This window comes from Sparus aurata, chromosome 11, assembly GCF_900880675.1.
Source record: "Sparus aurata chromosome 11, fSpaAur1.1, whole genome shotgun sequence".
Lineage (NCBI taxonomy): Eukaryota > Metazoa > Chordata > Actinopteri > Spariformes > Sparidae > Sparus > Sparus aurata.
Window position 1 is genome coordinate 15902265 of NC_044197.1, and position 15285 is coordinate 15917549.

The 15285-nt window shown below is 41.1% G+C and overlaps 1 protein-coding gene across 10 annotated transcripts in view; it reads left to right on the forward strand.

Moving 5' to 3' along the window:
- Positions 1-15285, forward strand: part of myo9b (myosin IXB) — a 63252-nt gene that overhangs the window by 8579 nt on the left and 39388 nt on the right. The window lies entirely within an intron of this gene.

A 15285-nucleotide genomic window follows, 5' to 3' on the forward strand; every position in this document is an offset into this window, starting at 1 on the left:
AAACTTGGAAATAATGTCTTCATGTAACAATAACCATTAACATAACTAAAGGAAGCTTAATCATTTTAGAAAATACAATTCCTCATAATGCATAAATGCTGTAATTGTGATTGATGTTTTTTCCACTTTTTCACTGGTCAAAAATCCCACTTAAACATCAGGCTTTTGTGTGCAATGGGAATGTGTAACATCTGCATTTACAACCAGGTTAATTGACACATTTTTTTAACACCTCGGCTCGGCTTTGATCTAAATCTTAGACGGTCTGTTCAACGACGTTTTTATTGCTGGACGCAGTGTTGGAGGCAGAGCCCCATTCATTCCTATTAAAGCTGCTCAGTGATGTTTTGAAGTTGAAAATGTTTGACTTCCTGGCTATGAAAATACCTACCGGGAATGGGGTCAATAGGCAATTTTTGGCCAGTATACCCATGTTTACAAAAACCTGTGTAGACCCATTCATTTTGATGGAAAAGAAGCATTGGTCTAGAGCTGTCCCAAACAATTTTTTTTCAAATGATTAATCTAGCAATAATTTTTTCGATTAGTCGACTAATCTAACGATTAATTTAACGTTACATGACCAAACAAAAGTAACGTAGTAACTGTAACTGTCGTTGGTAACTTACATGAGGGAAAAAATACTGCAGTTGTAGGTGGAGCAGCATCTGTCCTCTCGCCTGTCCTACCAACTCTTCATCACATTTCTGCTCGAAAAACAGCGTCTGTCACCAGCAAAAACCTTTAACTCACTCAAGTGGTTGTGCTGATAGAAATCACCGCGATGGTCAGCCCTTCCGACCGAGACTTCAGTGAACTTTCCCCCAGAAAACAGCCTCCGTCCCTGCAAGTGACAGAGTCACGCAGCGACCTGTTTATTGATGGTGATTGTGTAATAATGTAATTTAGCGTGAAAAACGTAACTCTTTCACCTTCCAGGATGTTTAGGGGGCGGGTTCTCAATCACCTCACATTATAAACGGTCCGCGGGTTTAGATTGACAGGGGGGACACCTGGGAAACACCCCGTCGTCATCCTCATGATGTGTACCGTCACGTCTCTTTAGGAGCGGCAGCGCAGCTTTCTGTGTGAATTACATGGCGGTTCGTCTTTATTCCAGCGGTTCTTCGCTCTGTGTGAATGACCAACGGCGGAGAATTTACGTACCGCCGCTGCGGCGTTAATGCAGCGTCTCTGTGTGAGAGGGGCTATTCTCAGCCACCAGAGGTACTACCACTTCCTGTTTGGGACGACGCATCGACGCAAATTATTCATGTTGACGAATTTATGGCGTCGATTACGCCGACTACGCCGATGCGTCGTCCCAGCCTAACATTGGTCTTGACTGACAATTCATGACCAAATATATTACTACAATATTGTTTGGGCATCTATCGCTCTTTGTATTCAGCAATAGGTTTGAACCTTGTCCCACTCTTCAGCTCGATCTTACCAATGGATGCCATAAAGGCTGTGGAGAGTGACAAGAGAAGTGAAAGCAAAAAAGCAAAGCACAGAAAAGTACAGACAAGGGAGGCACAGATGGGGGAAAGAAATGGAAAGAAAGAGACAAGCTGAGGGTAGAGAGAGAGAGGAACAGTAGACCTTGGCCATGTGCTCCATATTGGCTGGGTTCTGCTCTGTTCTGTTTGTTTTTGCTCTATTTATAACATGGCGTCTGACTCTTGGTCACTGATGAATGACTCCATATGTAAATTACATTTCATCTGACAGAAATCATTGAGGATGTCTGGCTCAGGTAGAAGAGGGGCGGTGGTCAGTCATGATGTGATCCGTACAGAAGAAAAGAAAGGGGCAGTAGGGGAAATGCCTTTTGAAAAATAGCTTCAGTAGTGTTGTTTCTTACTACCAGTAGTTATGTTCATCACTTCAGTTTCTGTCCAGTCCACTTCTTTTAAAATGATAGTAGAGGGGTGATTTAGAAAAAGGTTGCCATAGGCCTAGATGTTGGAACGACGTTATCCTTTCTAAGATGCTTATCACCTACTCTCTAGTTTGTGGATCTGCCAGGCCACCCAAACATAATCAGGATACACCACAGGGAAGATGGTTTCAATAGATTATATTTGCTGCACAGCATATGATCCTTTGTATGGTCAGAATGTCTGAGATTATGCTTTTTCCCCTTTGTTTCTCCCCTTCATCACACTTTCTTCAAATTTTGTAGCCCTCCTGCTGCTATTTGTCCCACTATAAGTTTAAGCAGAGGTCAAGGCACTTATAAAACATGGTGCCATAGAATATAGAGCAGAGGCTTTAGTTTGTGATAGCTATAGGTTAGAAGTATCTTCTCCTACCTATTTTTTTGTCATTCATGATAGTGAGTAAATGGTCTTTGTTCCTTAGGTTATGGACTGTTGTTTGGACAAATGAAGCAGTCTAAAGGCAGGAACACACTGGCCCAACCATTGGACGTCTGAAGCGTTTGGGGAGACTTGGACACGGTCAGGAACAAATATGTTCAGTGTGTTCAGTTGCGTTGGAAGCTTTCGGAGCCGCGCAGACGTTGTCTGCTCCGATTAAACATGCGAAGTCTCGCGCAGAGCGTACACGCTACTGTGGAGCTGGCAGCACGTCGAAGCAGTGTGTTGAATGCAACTTTTCTGCCAAACAGGTCAGACAAGAGGCAACAGAGTGGTCGGATAAAGGCAGTTAGCTGTTGGTTTGAGTCTGGGCGGTGTGTGGGGGCCTTAAAGATGTTACTTTAGACTCTGGGAAAATTGCAATGAGGATTATTTTAAAAAATGTCCACACTTCATAGACTAAACTATTAATTGTGAAAATAATCTGCGGGTTAATCGATAATGAGAATAGTTAGCCATACCTTACTACAAACAAGCCATTTTGAGATCAAGATTTTTTCCCCCTAGGAATTAAAGAAAAGTGGTTGTGTTGCATGTGTAACTGGCAACAGGAGTAAGGGATTTAAAATAAGTATGAACTTTGGGCAGTACAGTGACTATTCTGGTGCTACAATGGAGTCATGTGTTTGGGAAGTGTTGTTATAGCAGGGTAGCCCACATGAGTGAGCGTGTACAATAATCCCCTCTGTCTGCCTCTCTCCCTTTGCTTCCTTTTCTTCTCTTCCTGATTTCTGCCTGCAGCTGCCCCACATCTCCAGATGACATACTGTATGTTTGTGTGTGTTTGTGCCTGTAGTTTATCACGCTGGCTGGGAAGGAAGTGTTTCCGTCGCTGGAGACCATCCTGAGCAGCCGCTGCTTCTCTCATATCAAATGCACCTGAAATGAATAAACACATTGTGCAAATATTAGCATTTATTCAGACTGTCTTTTTGATGCTATGAGGAGCAAACATCTTTAGGCGGCCTGCTTTATCAGGCGATGAACACAAAAACATGAACAGGACAGTTAAATCAAATCAAATCATATCAATCTTTATTTGTATGGTGCTTTTCATGCAGAAAAGTAGCTCAAAGTGTCTTACAGAGATTAAAAACAACAACAGAAAAAAGAAGCCCACTAAACCATTGCAATTTGAATTTGAAGAACCTTTGTTTTAATTTCCACAAACAAAATAGGCATAGACATGAATTGTCTGAAGAATTTTACACCTCACTGCTCATTCACATATAAAAGAATCCATCTCACAATCTTTGTTATGAGTTCAGCTTAAAACAAAACCAATAGAAACAACCCTTGTTCACATAAAACCAACTTCCTTTCAAATGTCAGTACTTCCTTAATTAAATCTCCCATTTCAGCATCTTAAACCCACATTGATGTATACTCAAATTGCTTATTCGTTTGACCAGAACTTTAAACCCCAAAGACATTTATTTTACTATCATACAACACTGGGTTACAGGCAAATATTCCCATTAAAGAAAATGGAATCAGTGGGATTTATGGACGATTGCATTATACTATAATGGTATCTGTAATACTAAGGATGAACATACAAGTGTCCTACATGTTGCCATTGTACTGTGTTTATCCACCGCTGCTCTCGACTAGTTTATTAGTCCAACATGGCTTAGATGACTGGACCGGAAAACTCTGCGGAATCCCTAGTCACCACCAACCAGCGTGGTATCCCAAACAGCCAATCGGACTCAGCAGAGCCTTCTGGGATGCATTAAGTCAGACATGCTATGGCCTCACTTGTCTGATGTGTTTCATGTGGATGCTGCTGCTTTGGATCTAGAGTTTCGGCTCATCAGACTGATTGAAAACATATATTAACCTCAAGGATGAAAGGACCTCGGGATGTCAGTCGCTGCAAGGCAGACCTTCAAGGCTGGGATTTTATTTGTGGAGAATTTGCATGAACGTTGTGCTCTGTTTCAGCCCTCTTTTTTTTTTTTTTTTTCCCCCATAGTCAAGGAAGTGAACTGGCACCTCTTCAGCTACCAGTCCGTAGCTGGATTTGTGGTCCGTAGCTGGATTTGAACCGGCCACCCTACGGTCACCAAGCCAAGTCTCTACTGATTGAGCTACTGCCGCCGCTTTGCATGAACGTTGTGCTCTGTGTCAGCCGCCTGCAACATGTTTGAGTGGTTTGATGAAACGGAACACAAATATTTTGTGTTGTATTCAAATCTGTTTTGTTGGTCTTTCTACTGTGCTTGCTGCCTTTGGGTCTTAGTGGCAGAATAGTAAAGGGTCACTGTGTAAATTAAAAACACCAGGATATGATATTATAATAAGTAGAGTTCCTTCAAGACTGAGCTTCTCCTCTGCTCACTGTGGCTTGGCATCTGGACTGAGTTAAAGCAGCGGTGCCAAATGTTAGGCGGTGGGGAACAGAGGGGGGTGACCAGCGGGAGGTCAAGGGGAGGCATTGGAGGGTAGCATTGGTGGAGTTTCTGTGAAATACATGACAGGAGAGATGGCGGTAAAGAGGCACAGTTAAAGAAGCAGTTGAGTGGTACAGCTGAGGTAGACGGGTGGCGAGACATGAGAGAGTATTGTAAGGCTGTACTTGGGCCTCTTGGATTACTGACCTGCTGTGAAATGTACATAAAAAAGGAGTTCATAAAGCTGTGGCTAAAACTAGTGTTTGATAGCCTCAAGCAAAAGTGGAGCGAGCTTATACAGCAAAACAAGCAGCCATGATCTCAGGTTGTTTTAAAGTAGGTTATCCATTGTGTTGAAATGGTCTGCATGTGATTCAGGGTCATACCTACCTCCGAGGGATGTCAAATGAACAGCGGCCCGCTTCAGTTTGTCAATACACGACTCAGACACATGATATTTGGAGTGGCAGATCAATGGAGTGTACTCAGATGGCCGTGTTATAATTGATTAGAATTGTCCATCGCAGTTTAGGTAATTCATTGTGACAGACAGCTGGCTAGCTTGAGTTTCGCGATGGTTTTAAAAACAAGCTATAGTTGGGGTGCGGGTGATCGCAAATGGTGGTGTTTAATTTTTGAGAGTTTGGCTTAAATATATCAACTGTGATGTCTTTATCTGCACTTCATACTCTTTTCTAACAGCTAAATTGTTGCACAGAAGAGGATATTGACCATGAGCTTGTGCTCCATACTGAATGAATAGGGTAATATCAACAAGTCAAAGACTGGATCCCTGTGGCTCCTCTCTCCTTTATACTCTTCTTTAGACGGAGGCAGCAGATGCTCCTCGGCTCTGGTTTTATTGTCCGTGGCTGGCCAGCCTGGGAGCTGACTTAAATACAGGGGGGAGGAGATGAGCTGTTAGTGCCCCTTTTCTTCCCTTTCCTTCACTCTCTCTTCATAGTTCTCTCTCTATCTGTGTTTGTCTTATTGAGCCCAGTTGGTGTCTGCTGGATGAGTTAATTCCCTGATTGAGGTTTTAAACAAAAGGCTGCATCTTTGAATAGGCCACATGGCTCTAGTGGGAGGGCTCTGATCCATTCACAGCCATTTTGGGTGCATCTGCACTTCCTATAGAGCCTCAACTGTGAGGCTGATTTACCACCACTCAGCAACGGGAGCAATCTTTATCACACAAGTCTGAGTGCATTTATGAATCCCAAAGAGAGCACACACACACATGGCCGTAAGCCACAGGGAGCACTCATATGTACACACACACACACACACACACACACACACACACACACACACACACACACACACACACACACAGAGTGAATCTGTACTTCCCTTTGCTTATGTCTCTCATTGTGCCTAGAGGACAATGCAGCCTGCTTTGGCAAAGAGCCAGCCCCTCTCATCTCCATTAGGTCATGCAGAGAGAGTTGTAGTGGTGATGGATACTTCAGTGGCCCCAGCTCTACTTTCCCTTGGGAGAGGAAAGGAGCTTGGTCTATGAGTCTATGACGTTACAGCCTGGCACACAGATGTACCCTAGAAGTATAGTACGTGGACCTGGGGATTTTGAAATGTTTGAAATCTGGTGTAAAACAAAACGTTTCTTCAGCACAGATGTTTAAATGGTTAACCTCCCCAGCCCTACGAAGCCTTCAGCGGGCCCATCATTACAAGCACATGTTGTTGGAAGAAGCAGCATATTAAGCCAACAGAGCTTAATTTGAGTTCTAGTCAAGCGCTGAGGATTTTTAAAGATGTCAGAAATAGCTTGCACAAAGCCATTTAAAAAGCGACATAGGACATGGTATCAATGTGATATTGGCCAAAAAAAATGGAAAAGTGTATTCTGTATGGAAACTACTTGAGAGGGAGGGATAATGCTAATTTTTCACAGACTTCCTTGAACCATCCCTTGTTACTACATGCTCAGAATCCCTCGTCTCTACAAGTACACCTACTTTGCTCATCCTTTGTGAGTCAGATCCAGAAGTGTCTTATACAACACTCATGACAGGATTTTGTAGCCCTGCAGTTACTCATTAGCCATATTAGTGCAGGGCTGGGTCCTCCAGAGGAAAGTTGAAGGGATTCCTGTTTTTTTTGTTTGTTTGTTTGTTTGTTTTTAATTCATGGTTATATGTCCAATGAAATTAAGAAGGACAAGGACTCAATGTTGTTGTGCAGCCCTGCGTGACGTCTCTTTACCTCGTTGTCTTTCGCCCTGATTTTGCTCAGTATGTTGTTTGTGTCAAACTTCAACTTACAAGGCTAATGCGCACAACATTTTATGATACAGGGGGCTTGCTGACTCAGGCTCTAGTAGCACACTTTCATAGACATAATATACGTAGACGCCTCATGGCGTGCTGGAACGTAATCCTGCGTCGCCGCCATCTTGGTTGGGTCTCCTCACTCTAGGCTAGCACCAGAGTCAATCGGAATCGACGGAGAGCGAGCAACTATGCCCGTATTTTGTGCAGTTTACGGTTGCAATAACCGGAGTAGTATTGTTACCAGATCGCGGAGGATTACCTTTCACAAGTAAGATTTTTTTTGTTTTTTGTTTTTTTGTTACAGCGCCCTGTATCATAACTAAATCTCTGTCATTTGTAACCCCGTGAAAATCCGGTAAAAATTCATGGAGTTATGATTATTGTAGTTGGGGATAGACCTTCCTCAGTAGAAATAAATGTAGGGGGTGCACATTGGGGACCCATCCAAGATGGCGGCCGCGCTGATACGTCAGCTCCAATAGACAGCGTCAGTCTATGAGGCATCTACGTATATTATGTCTATGCATACTTTACTCATGATACATTCGTCTTTGTTGTTTTTACCAAAACTATTTTTATTGATTATTTCCTCAGGTAAGTAGGTTAACCATTTTTCATCTGGGCTGGTGGTTTCATTTCAAACTCTAGGCTCTCTTAAACCACAAATTGCTTCCAGTATTTGTGTGTTATGGTTATTTTATTTCTATTTCTAATAGAAATTACTATAGAATTGGAAATAAAATGCCTTTAAAAGTATCCATATGATTATATAATTTATGATGACATAAATATATGATGCTGAAACTTAGTTTTCATTAGTGATTTATCTCATTTCATGTACACAAATAATTTATGTATCACTTGGTCTATAAAATGTAGGAAAAAAGTGATAAATGCCTGTCACAATTTCCTGAAACCCAGTGTTCCTTTATTTATCTTGTCCATCTAACATTTTGAAACCCAAAGATATAAATCCACAACCATATCAAACAAAGAAAAACATATTTGAGAATAGGAAATATTAGCCATATTTGTTTGAAGTAAGAGCTTTATTGATTCATTGAGTATCCAGATGGTTGCAGATCTATTTGAAGATTGACTCATCAATTAATTGCACTAGAAGTATATGATTTATCTTAAATTATCGACCCTATGTCCTCTGTCTACCAAGTATTTTTACAGTTAGTTAAATTTTTTAAAGTAGAAGAATGTTTACATCAGGGTTATAATCGAGTATTCTTTTGTTTTTTAACCTGTTTTTAAACCAAACAGAATGATTTCGTCTCCAGATCTAAAGATGGTGTGCATAAATGTGGGGGAAATGTAAACACACTATACTATAACTTAGCTTTACAGTAGCCCCTTTTAGATAGAAAAGGTGGCACATTTGCAGCAAGGTTAAGGCTGCAATCTGCTGTCTTGTCTGGGGTAGGTGTAAACATGTGACGTGACGTGAAGCACGAAGTTGGGCGTGAACAGTGACGTACAACATATGCGTTGGAAGAATATTTAGGATATTAATATATCTAATATATTTAGAAGAAGAAGAATTTGATACCAGTGTCATTAATAATTGCTACGCAGCTTCCCGCTCAAGGCCAGCGGGATGCAGTATAATCATGAATGGCCACTGCCTCGTCATGGGTGCCTCCCCCCGCCGTGGTATTTAATGTGGCGACACTTGATAGATTTACTTAATCATAGACCTGTGGCCCATATTCTCAACTCCTTCCGCCGGTGTTAAATTGGCGGATTGCTGCCCAGTATAAAAACGGCTAGTGATTGGCATTCCTATGTTCAAGCTGTTGCCATGTTGAGACTGGTCACATCCATGATAGAAGCAGCTTTTAGTTCTGACTCATGAGATTTATCAGGAGTCTAGAGAGGAATGTTGGGAGTCACCATATCTTTGCTGACTTCATAAATTACTTCCTTTTAGTTCTCCTCTTTATGTTCATGTCCGTATTATAGTGTGACGTGTACAGCAAGAGGGAGACAGAAGAAGGAGGTGTGAGAAAGAGAGTTAACATGGGGATATTCCAGCTGAAGTTCATCGACCATCTATGTGTCAGTGGGTCAGTCACTTCCTGCCAGATCATACAGTCAGCTGCTGGTGTCTCAGCAGTGACTGGCTGTCCTGTTAAAACAGTCTATATATAAATGTGTACAAGTGTGGGTATGTGTGCCAGTCTTGGGAAGTCCATTAGGAAGTAAATTTACTGTCTGTGGTACAGCCTAAGAGCATAACACTCGAGGCTTTCACACATCTCGTAGCGAGTTTATAAACATTACAACAACGGGCCATATAAAGGCAAAATATTTCTTTCTCTCTCCACTAATTGGCACTCTAGACTTACTACTGCTCCTCCCCCTGTCCCTGTTCTCTCTGGGTGGAGCTTTTCTTTGAAGGTGGGTGAAGAGGATAGAGTAGGAGTTGGGAGACGGTGAGTAAGAACTGGTTGGCTTATTTCACCTCTGTCAAACAACTCCTGCATTTACTGCCAACTCTAGCTTCAGTTATAATGAAGTTAGAAGAGGGATTCTTTTATGCCAGGGCTGTACAGTGCGAGCATTTTACTCGACCCCCCAGACAACTGTCTCTATTAGTTCTGGTCTGACAAAGGATTAAAAATCATACTGGCGCGCAGTGGTTAGAGCGCATGCCATAAACGCAGCCGACCCCGGTTCGATTCCGGCCGGAGGTCCTTTGCTGCATGTCACATCCCCCTCTCTCTCCCATATTTCCTATCTGTCTACTGCTTAATAAAGGTGTCTATGCCAGAAAAAATCTTTAAAAAAAAAAAATAGGGCAAAAATACTCGGTGTCATACGGATTTGACAAAAACCTCTGTTGCGCTCACAATACGACTGTATTCCCCATTGAGATCTCTGTCTGCATGTAAGGGACAGACAGACTGTGTCCTCCATTGTCGCCTTTTGTCATCTGAACAGCCATAAACAGATAAATTCTTCCTCAGCAGTGACAACCTCCAGTGTAGCGATGTAGCCATGTTGAATAATGATATAATTCCAGTAACGTTCTTTTCACAGGACAGGATACACCCCCTGGCATTTTAGAGAACACTGCGCGGAACAGCGCTTTGAGTGGAAATGCCTTTGTGAATACTCGTGTGTAGAAGGCGGATTCGAATACAGCCCTTATTTTGCAAATAGACTTGACTGGTACAGTACGGGCTGTTGAATTCATTATACTCAGTTCTGTTTCCTGTTGTTGATAAATTGCCTGAGTAACATAACTGTGTGTAAACTACTCATTATTTTTCTTAGTGATAAATGTATAGTGGCATTAATTTATTGCAATCCTATTCTCCCTGATTGGATAATGAGGGGTTAGGTGGGGGTTAGTGAGTCCAGTGGGGATGAGTGGTACCGCCTTTAAGAAAATGTCTTTTTTAAAGAGCTTGTTAGCTGTTAATGCCTCCTCATGCCCACAGTAAGCAGCTAAAAAGTATCTCTCTACCCTCATCTGTACCCCTGTGCTCTTCCCATCAACCCACAGTAAGCAGCTAAAGTGCCAGGCTAAGCCTACGCAAAGCAGACAACCCCAGATCTTATCTGAGGAATGCTGGGCATCCCTGCAGAGGATCTCCTCTGCAGGGAGGAAGCTGCATTATCTCAAAGCCTCCGTCTCCTTTGATTGTCCCACGGGACTCTCTTTTCTGTCTCACTTTTAGATGTTTACCTTTCCCTCTCTCAGCCTCTGCTTCCGCCTTCCTCTCTTCTTCTTTGTTTAGTTTTATCTCTGTCACAACCTTTTTTCCTTCTGTTTTCTCCCCACACAGATTCACCTGGCAGACAGATACTGTAGCTTCTCTCTTTTGAAACTAGTTGAGAGAGCAACTCAGGAGTTAAATTGACAGATTTAAACCAGGGCTTATGATGGAGGATAATGATGATGCTGTCTTTTGTGGTCTCTGCAGTTTTGCATGCCATGGCATTTTACAGGCTTGCATGTTTTTGGGACTGTGGTCAGCTTGCCTGGCAAACGCACAAGCTCATGAGTCTCAAGTTGCTCTATTTTCCACTAATTCTCGACTGTGACCTAAATGTTTCCAGGGTTGGCTTTGTTTAGATTTGGTCCATTGTAGCATGTAATGGCCTTTGTTCTTTTGCATGTGTTAGACAACAGATTCCTGTTATTGCTTTTCATAAATATGTACAAACAGAAACTGAAACGGATAGATAATGTTCATGTTATGCAATGTAGAGGCCAAAAGAAAAGTGTCTGAAAGCGGCTTTTAAGAATGCAAAAGTTCAGTGGAGGCAGTTTTATTGGATAGATACTAGTGTTGCCTAGTGTTGTTGGTTTTCGGGCATACGCTGAATGCCTTGCCCACCGCTGTGTTTACGTTTTAAAAATCAGTACATAGTCAGACGACAGACACTACAATTACAAACTACTACAGGCGTCTACTCTATGCAGAAGCAGCACCAGCAGCACAGCAAAGAGACGCCGGAGCAGACTGATGATGTTAATGAGGGAAAAAGGAGTTTGTTACTTAACTGAGAAGTAGCAGGTGTGCAACCTATTTCCTGCAACTCTTCATCAGCTGCTCTATGTTCCCTGACTCCCAAATAATGTATAAAACTACTCTCTGACATACAATATATAAAATTGATTCACTGTCAAAAAATGCAGGAAAAACCTGCTTTATGAATGGTAGCAGTGCTAAACTTAAAATATAAGTCAACTCGTGTTTCACCAGTTAAATGTTTTTGATGTGATGCTGAAGCTATAGGAAATGTTCAGTTTGCACTAGCAATTTTAGGTAAAATAACAGTATTAAAATTGCTCTTCATATATTTAGTGTCTTTCCTTGTAAAAAGCCAGTGTACTGGGATTACCGGTGTTGTCATGAGCTTATTAGTTTCACAACACGGCTGCAATCCTAGCAGATACATTGACCACTTACTAACCAGAACCATGTGGTTAGGTTTGTAATGTGTTGTTGGTTATTCTTTCTAAAAATATGAAAGTGTTTGGTAGGATTGTTGTGATTACATCTTAAACGTCAAAATTTCCACCTTAAGACGAATAGGAAGAGACAACAATATCCTTGCTACCATTATGCAATATTGCTCATGATTGAAATGAGCTATTCTCTTATCTGAGCTAATTTGTAACACGGGTACTTAGTATGTCTGTGTGTATTATTCCTGATAACTCCACATAACACATGAGCACAATTGGCTATATCAGTCAGCGGAAAGTTTGAGTGAAAACAAACCTTCTTATTGTGGAATGGAGAACTTGATTTCATAATAATACATGCAGATGTCTCTGACAGGCACTTTTTCCTCACACTGCTTTTTCAGGCATATCTCAGACTATAACATTTCTTGGTTTTCAGCCTAAGAAAATAAACTGTCTCTGCTCAAATGATAAATGTGATAAACTGGAGGACTCGATGCTTACAGAACTCGACCTGAGATCGGGTAACCAAAGCAGTGGAGTCTGCCTGCCATAAAGTGATTTAAACCAGGTTTCTGTTTCCCCAAGAGGGACTTACAGTTTAGACAGCATGCATTACTGATGCGAAGCCATGCTACATGATCCATCATTAGACTAAACTTTACCCAGCTGCTGTCTGTGTGATTCACACTCAACTATAGATCACTATTCTACATTCATTTGTGTTACAGACATCCTTAACCTGGATCATATTACTTTAGCTTAAGTCCGGCTGGAGGTTACAATGAATGAATGCAGAAATACATGAGCACTTTCCAAAAGTTGAGAATCCATAATGTTGTTGACCGGGTTTTATGTTCAACAGTGATGATGTAAAGCTGTCATCATGCCAGCCTTGCAAAGTAACCACACCAACTGTCAGTAATTTGGGTGTAGGGTAAAGTGAATTTGCAGTTGTACCAACATGTATGATTGTACAATGACTTGAGTGCTAATTACAGAGCACTGTTAGCCCAGACGATTTTCTACTGATGCTACTGTACAGTAGATTGTGCTTGTTAAAAATTGCTCCTCCAACATGGATGAACCCAACTGCTCTCTTTCTTTTATGTGTACGTTGCAGAATGCCATTTATTCATGTGGAGTTACAGACCTAATCTCCGAACTGTGATGTTGCTCGGACAAGAACAGTCACCTTTGTGTAGATGTCTGCTGGTTGATTTGCAATGCTGAGATGTGTGAAATCCTTCATGTACTGTCTTGCTTTGCTAGCATCTTTCGGTAAACTCAAGCCATTAATTTCTTTATTCTGTGACCCAACAGGTAAATTAGGCCCCTATTCTTAAGTGAAAGATTTGTTATTAATACGTGAGATATTCTTTTAAATAACGTCATGAAAAACAAAAAAGCAGTGGTTTTCTGCCCAGAAATCCTTTCAAACATTGACATTGGTTCTATTAATTTGTACGTAAAGAATTTTTTTCTTTGAAATACAAGAACATGAGACTGTTTTACAAGGATGTATGATGGCAACTCTTGTTAAGCATTAACAGAACAGCATGTAAACATTGCTGTTGAATCTAATCTTTATACTAAAGCTTGACCAGGGAAACTTGATCTGGGTAATGACTGCTCATACCTTACACTAGAATTGGTCGCATTCAGTGGAAGGATGTACATACTGATGCATGTTTTTATTACAAGCCACATCTATTGATTCTACTGATTTTACACTGTCAACCACAAATTAAGTATACTTATTGGTTCAAATTTAAGCCTGAAAACTGTCAGCCTTGATGGCCCATTGGTCATTTCTTAAGGTTTCCAAGATTAATTTGATTATCAGGTTCAAAATCCAAGTTCTATTCCCTTCGTTCCACAAAAGAATCGTAGTGTTAAGGATGTTATGATTCATACCTCATTCTCGCAGCCTGAGGAAAGAAGGTGCTCCGTAGATTGGTGGTATTGCAGCAGTTACTTCTGTTTATTATGACAGATGGCAGCAGGCTGAAGAGACTGTGATTGGGGTGGGTGTTGTCTTATAGTATCCTTTGGGGTCTGTGCTGACACCTCAATTGACTTAACATAAAACGGTTACATTTCTCAAAAGAATGGCTGCTCGACCTTGTTGACACCTATGAGTTTTGTGGCACAGATGCCAGTCATATGATACATCAATAAGAAATTTGTCCTCCCCTTTTTAGTTTATTGTGGATTGGTTCATAAAAGACCCTGATATATCTTCAAGGCAGCCTCAGCTCAGTCAGGAAATCAGTGATATCCGTAGTATGGACTGAACAAACTTCCGCTTTGTTCTCAGTTAATGGTCTGCTTAGAGCTCTGTGATGTTGTAAGACCTTTGGTGTTGAGACGTGGCCAAGCAGAGAAAACTGAGTGGGGAAAGAGATAAGTTGTTGTGGTGAAAATTTTCTAAACACTTCATCCTGCCACCAAGTTGTACGTCATAAAACACTGTAGGTGTCTTGTCTGTGAGAGTGAATAATGTGCTATCATTACACCATTTGTGGTTTACCCTAAGTGTTCTCTGTATTTGCATCTTGGTTGCTATCATTGAGCGGAAGGGTTCAATTTCTGTGCAGCATCTGCAGCTGCAACCTTTGTTAAAGTTTCAGTGGCATAGCTATTACAAGTAATATGATAACAATGCACTGCTTACAAATGCACTGCAGTGTTATTAGATTTGAGTCATTGCCAGCACTGATGCACATGTTTGAGCCCTGTGTCCTGTCTACTGTGCTCACAAGAGCAATAGTGATATTTTGTTGAAATGGAAGTGCAGTTTGATTTAATTTGACCGGCAGATGAGTTGCTGTTGTGAAGTGTATTTTTAGATGTGAAACCACACACTAGTAACATCCACTCCATTTACACACACAGAAAAAAAATATATTTAAGTTCTAATCTATGATTGTTTGTTTGTATTCTGTACGTCACATTTGTTGCTACATTTTAATATATATATATTTTCCTTTACATTTTGAGAATTTTCAGTTTGGTTACTTGTCACATTGTGAGAAATCATATTCTGTTTTGGCATTTGTTGAGAAAAGATATTTTAAGTTTATCTGAGGATTAAAAAGTTTGAGGGATCACTTTAAGCATTTTGTGGAAAAGACAACACCTGCACTGACATCGTATGTTAATCACCACAGCTAATATATTGGTAGCTACTGTAAGAAACCTTTCAAGAATGTTAACCAAGCTGGGACCAAGCTGTATTCTTCTACATAAAAAATAGGGAAATTTTGAGCATGTGA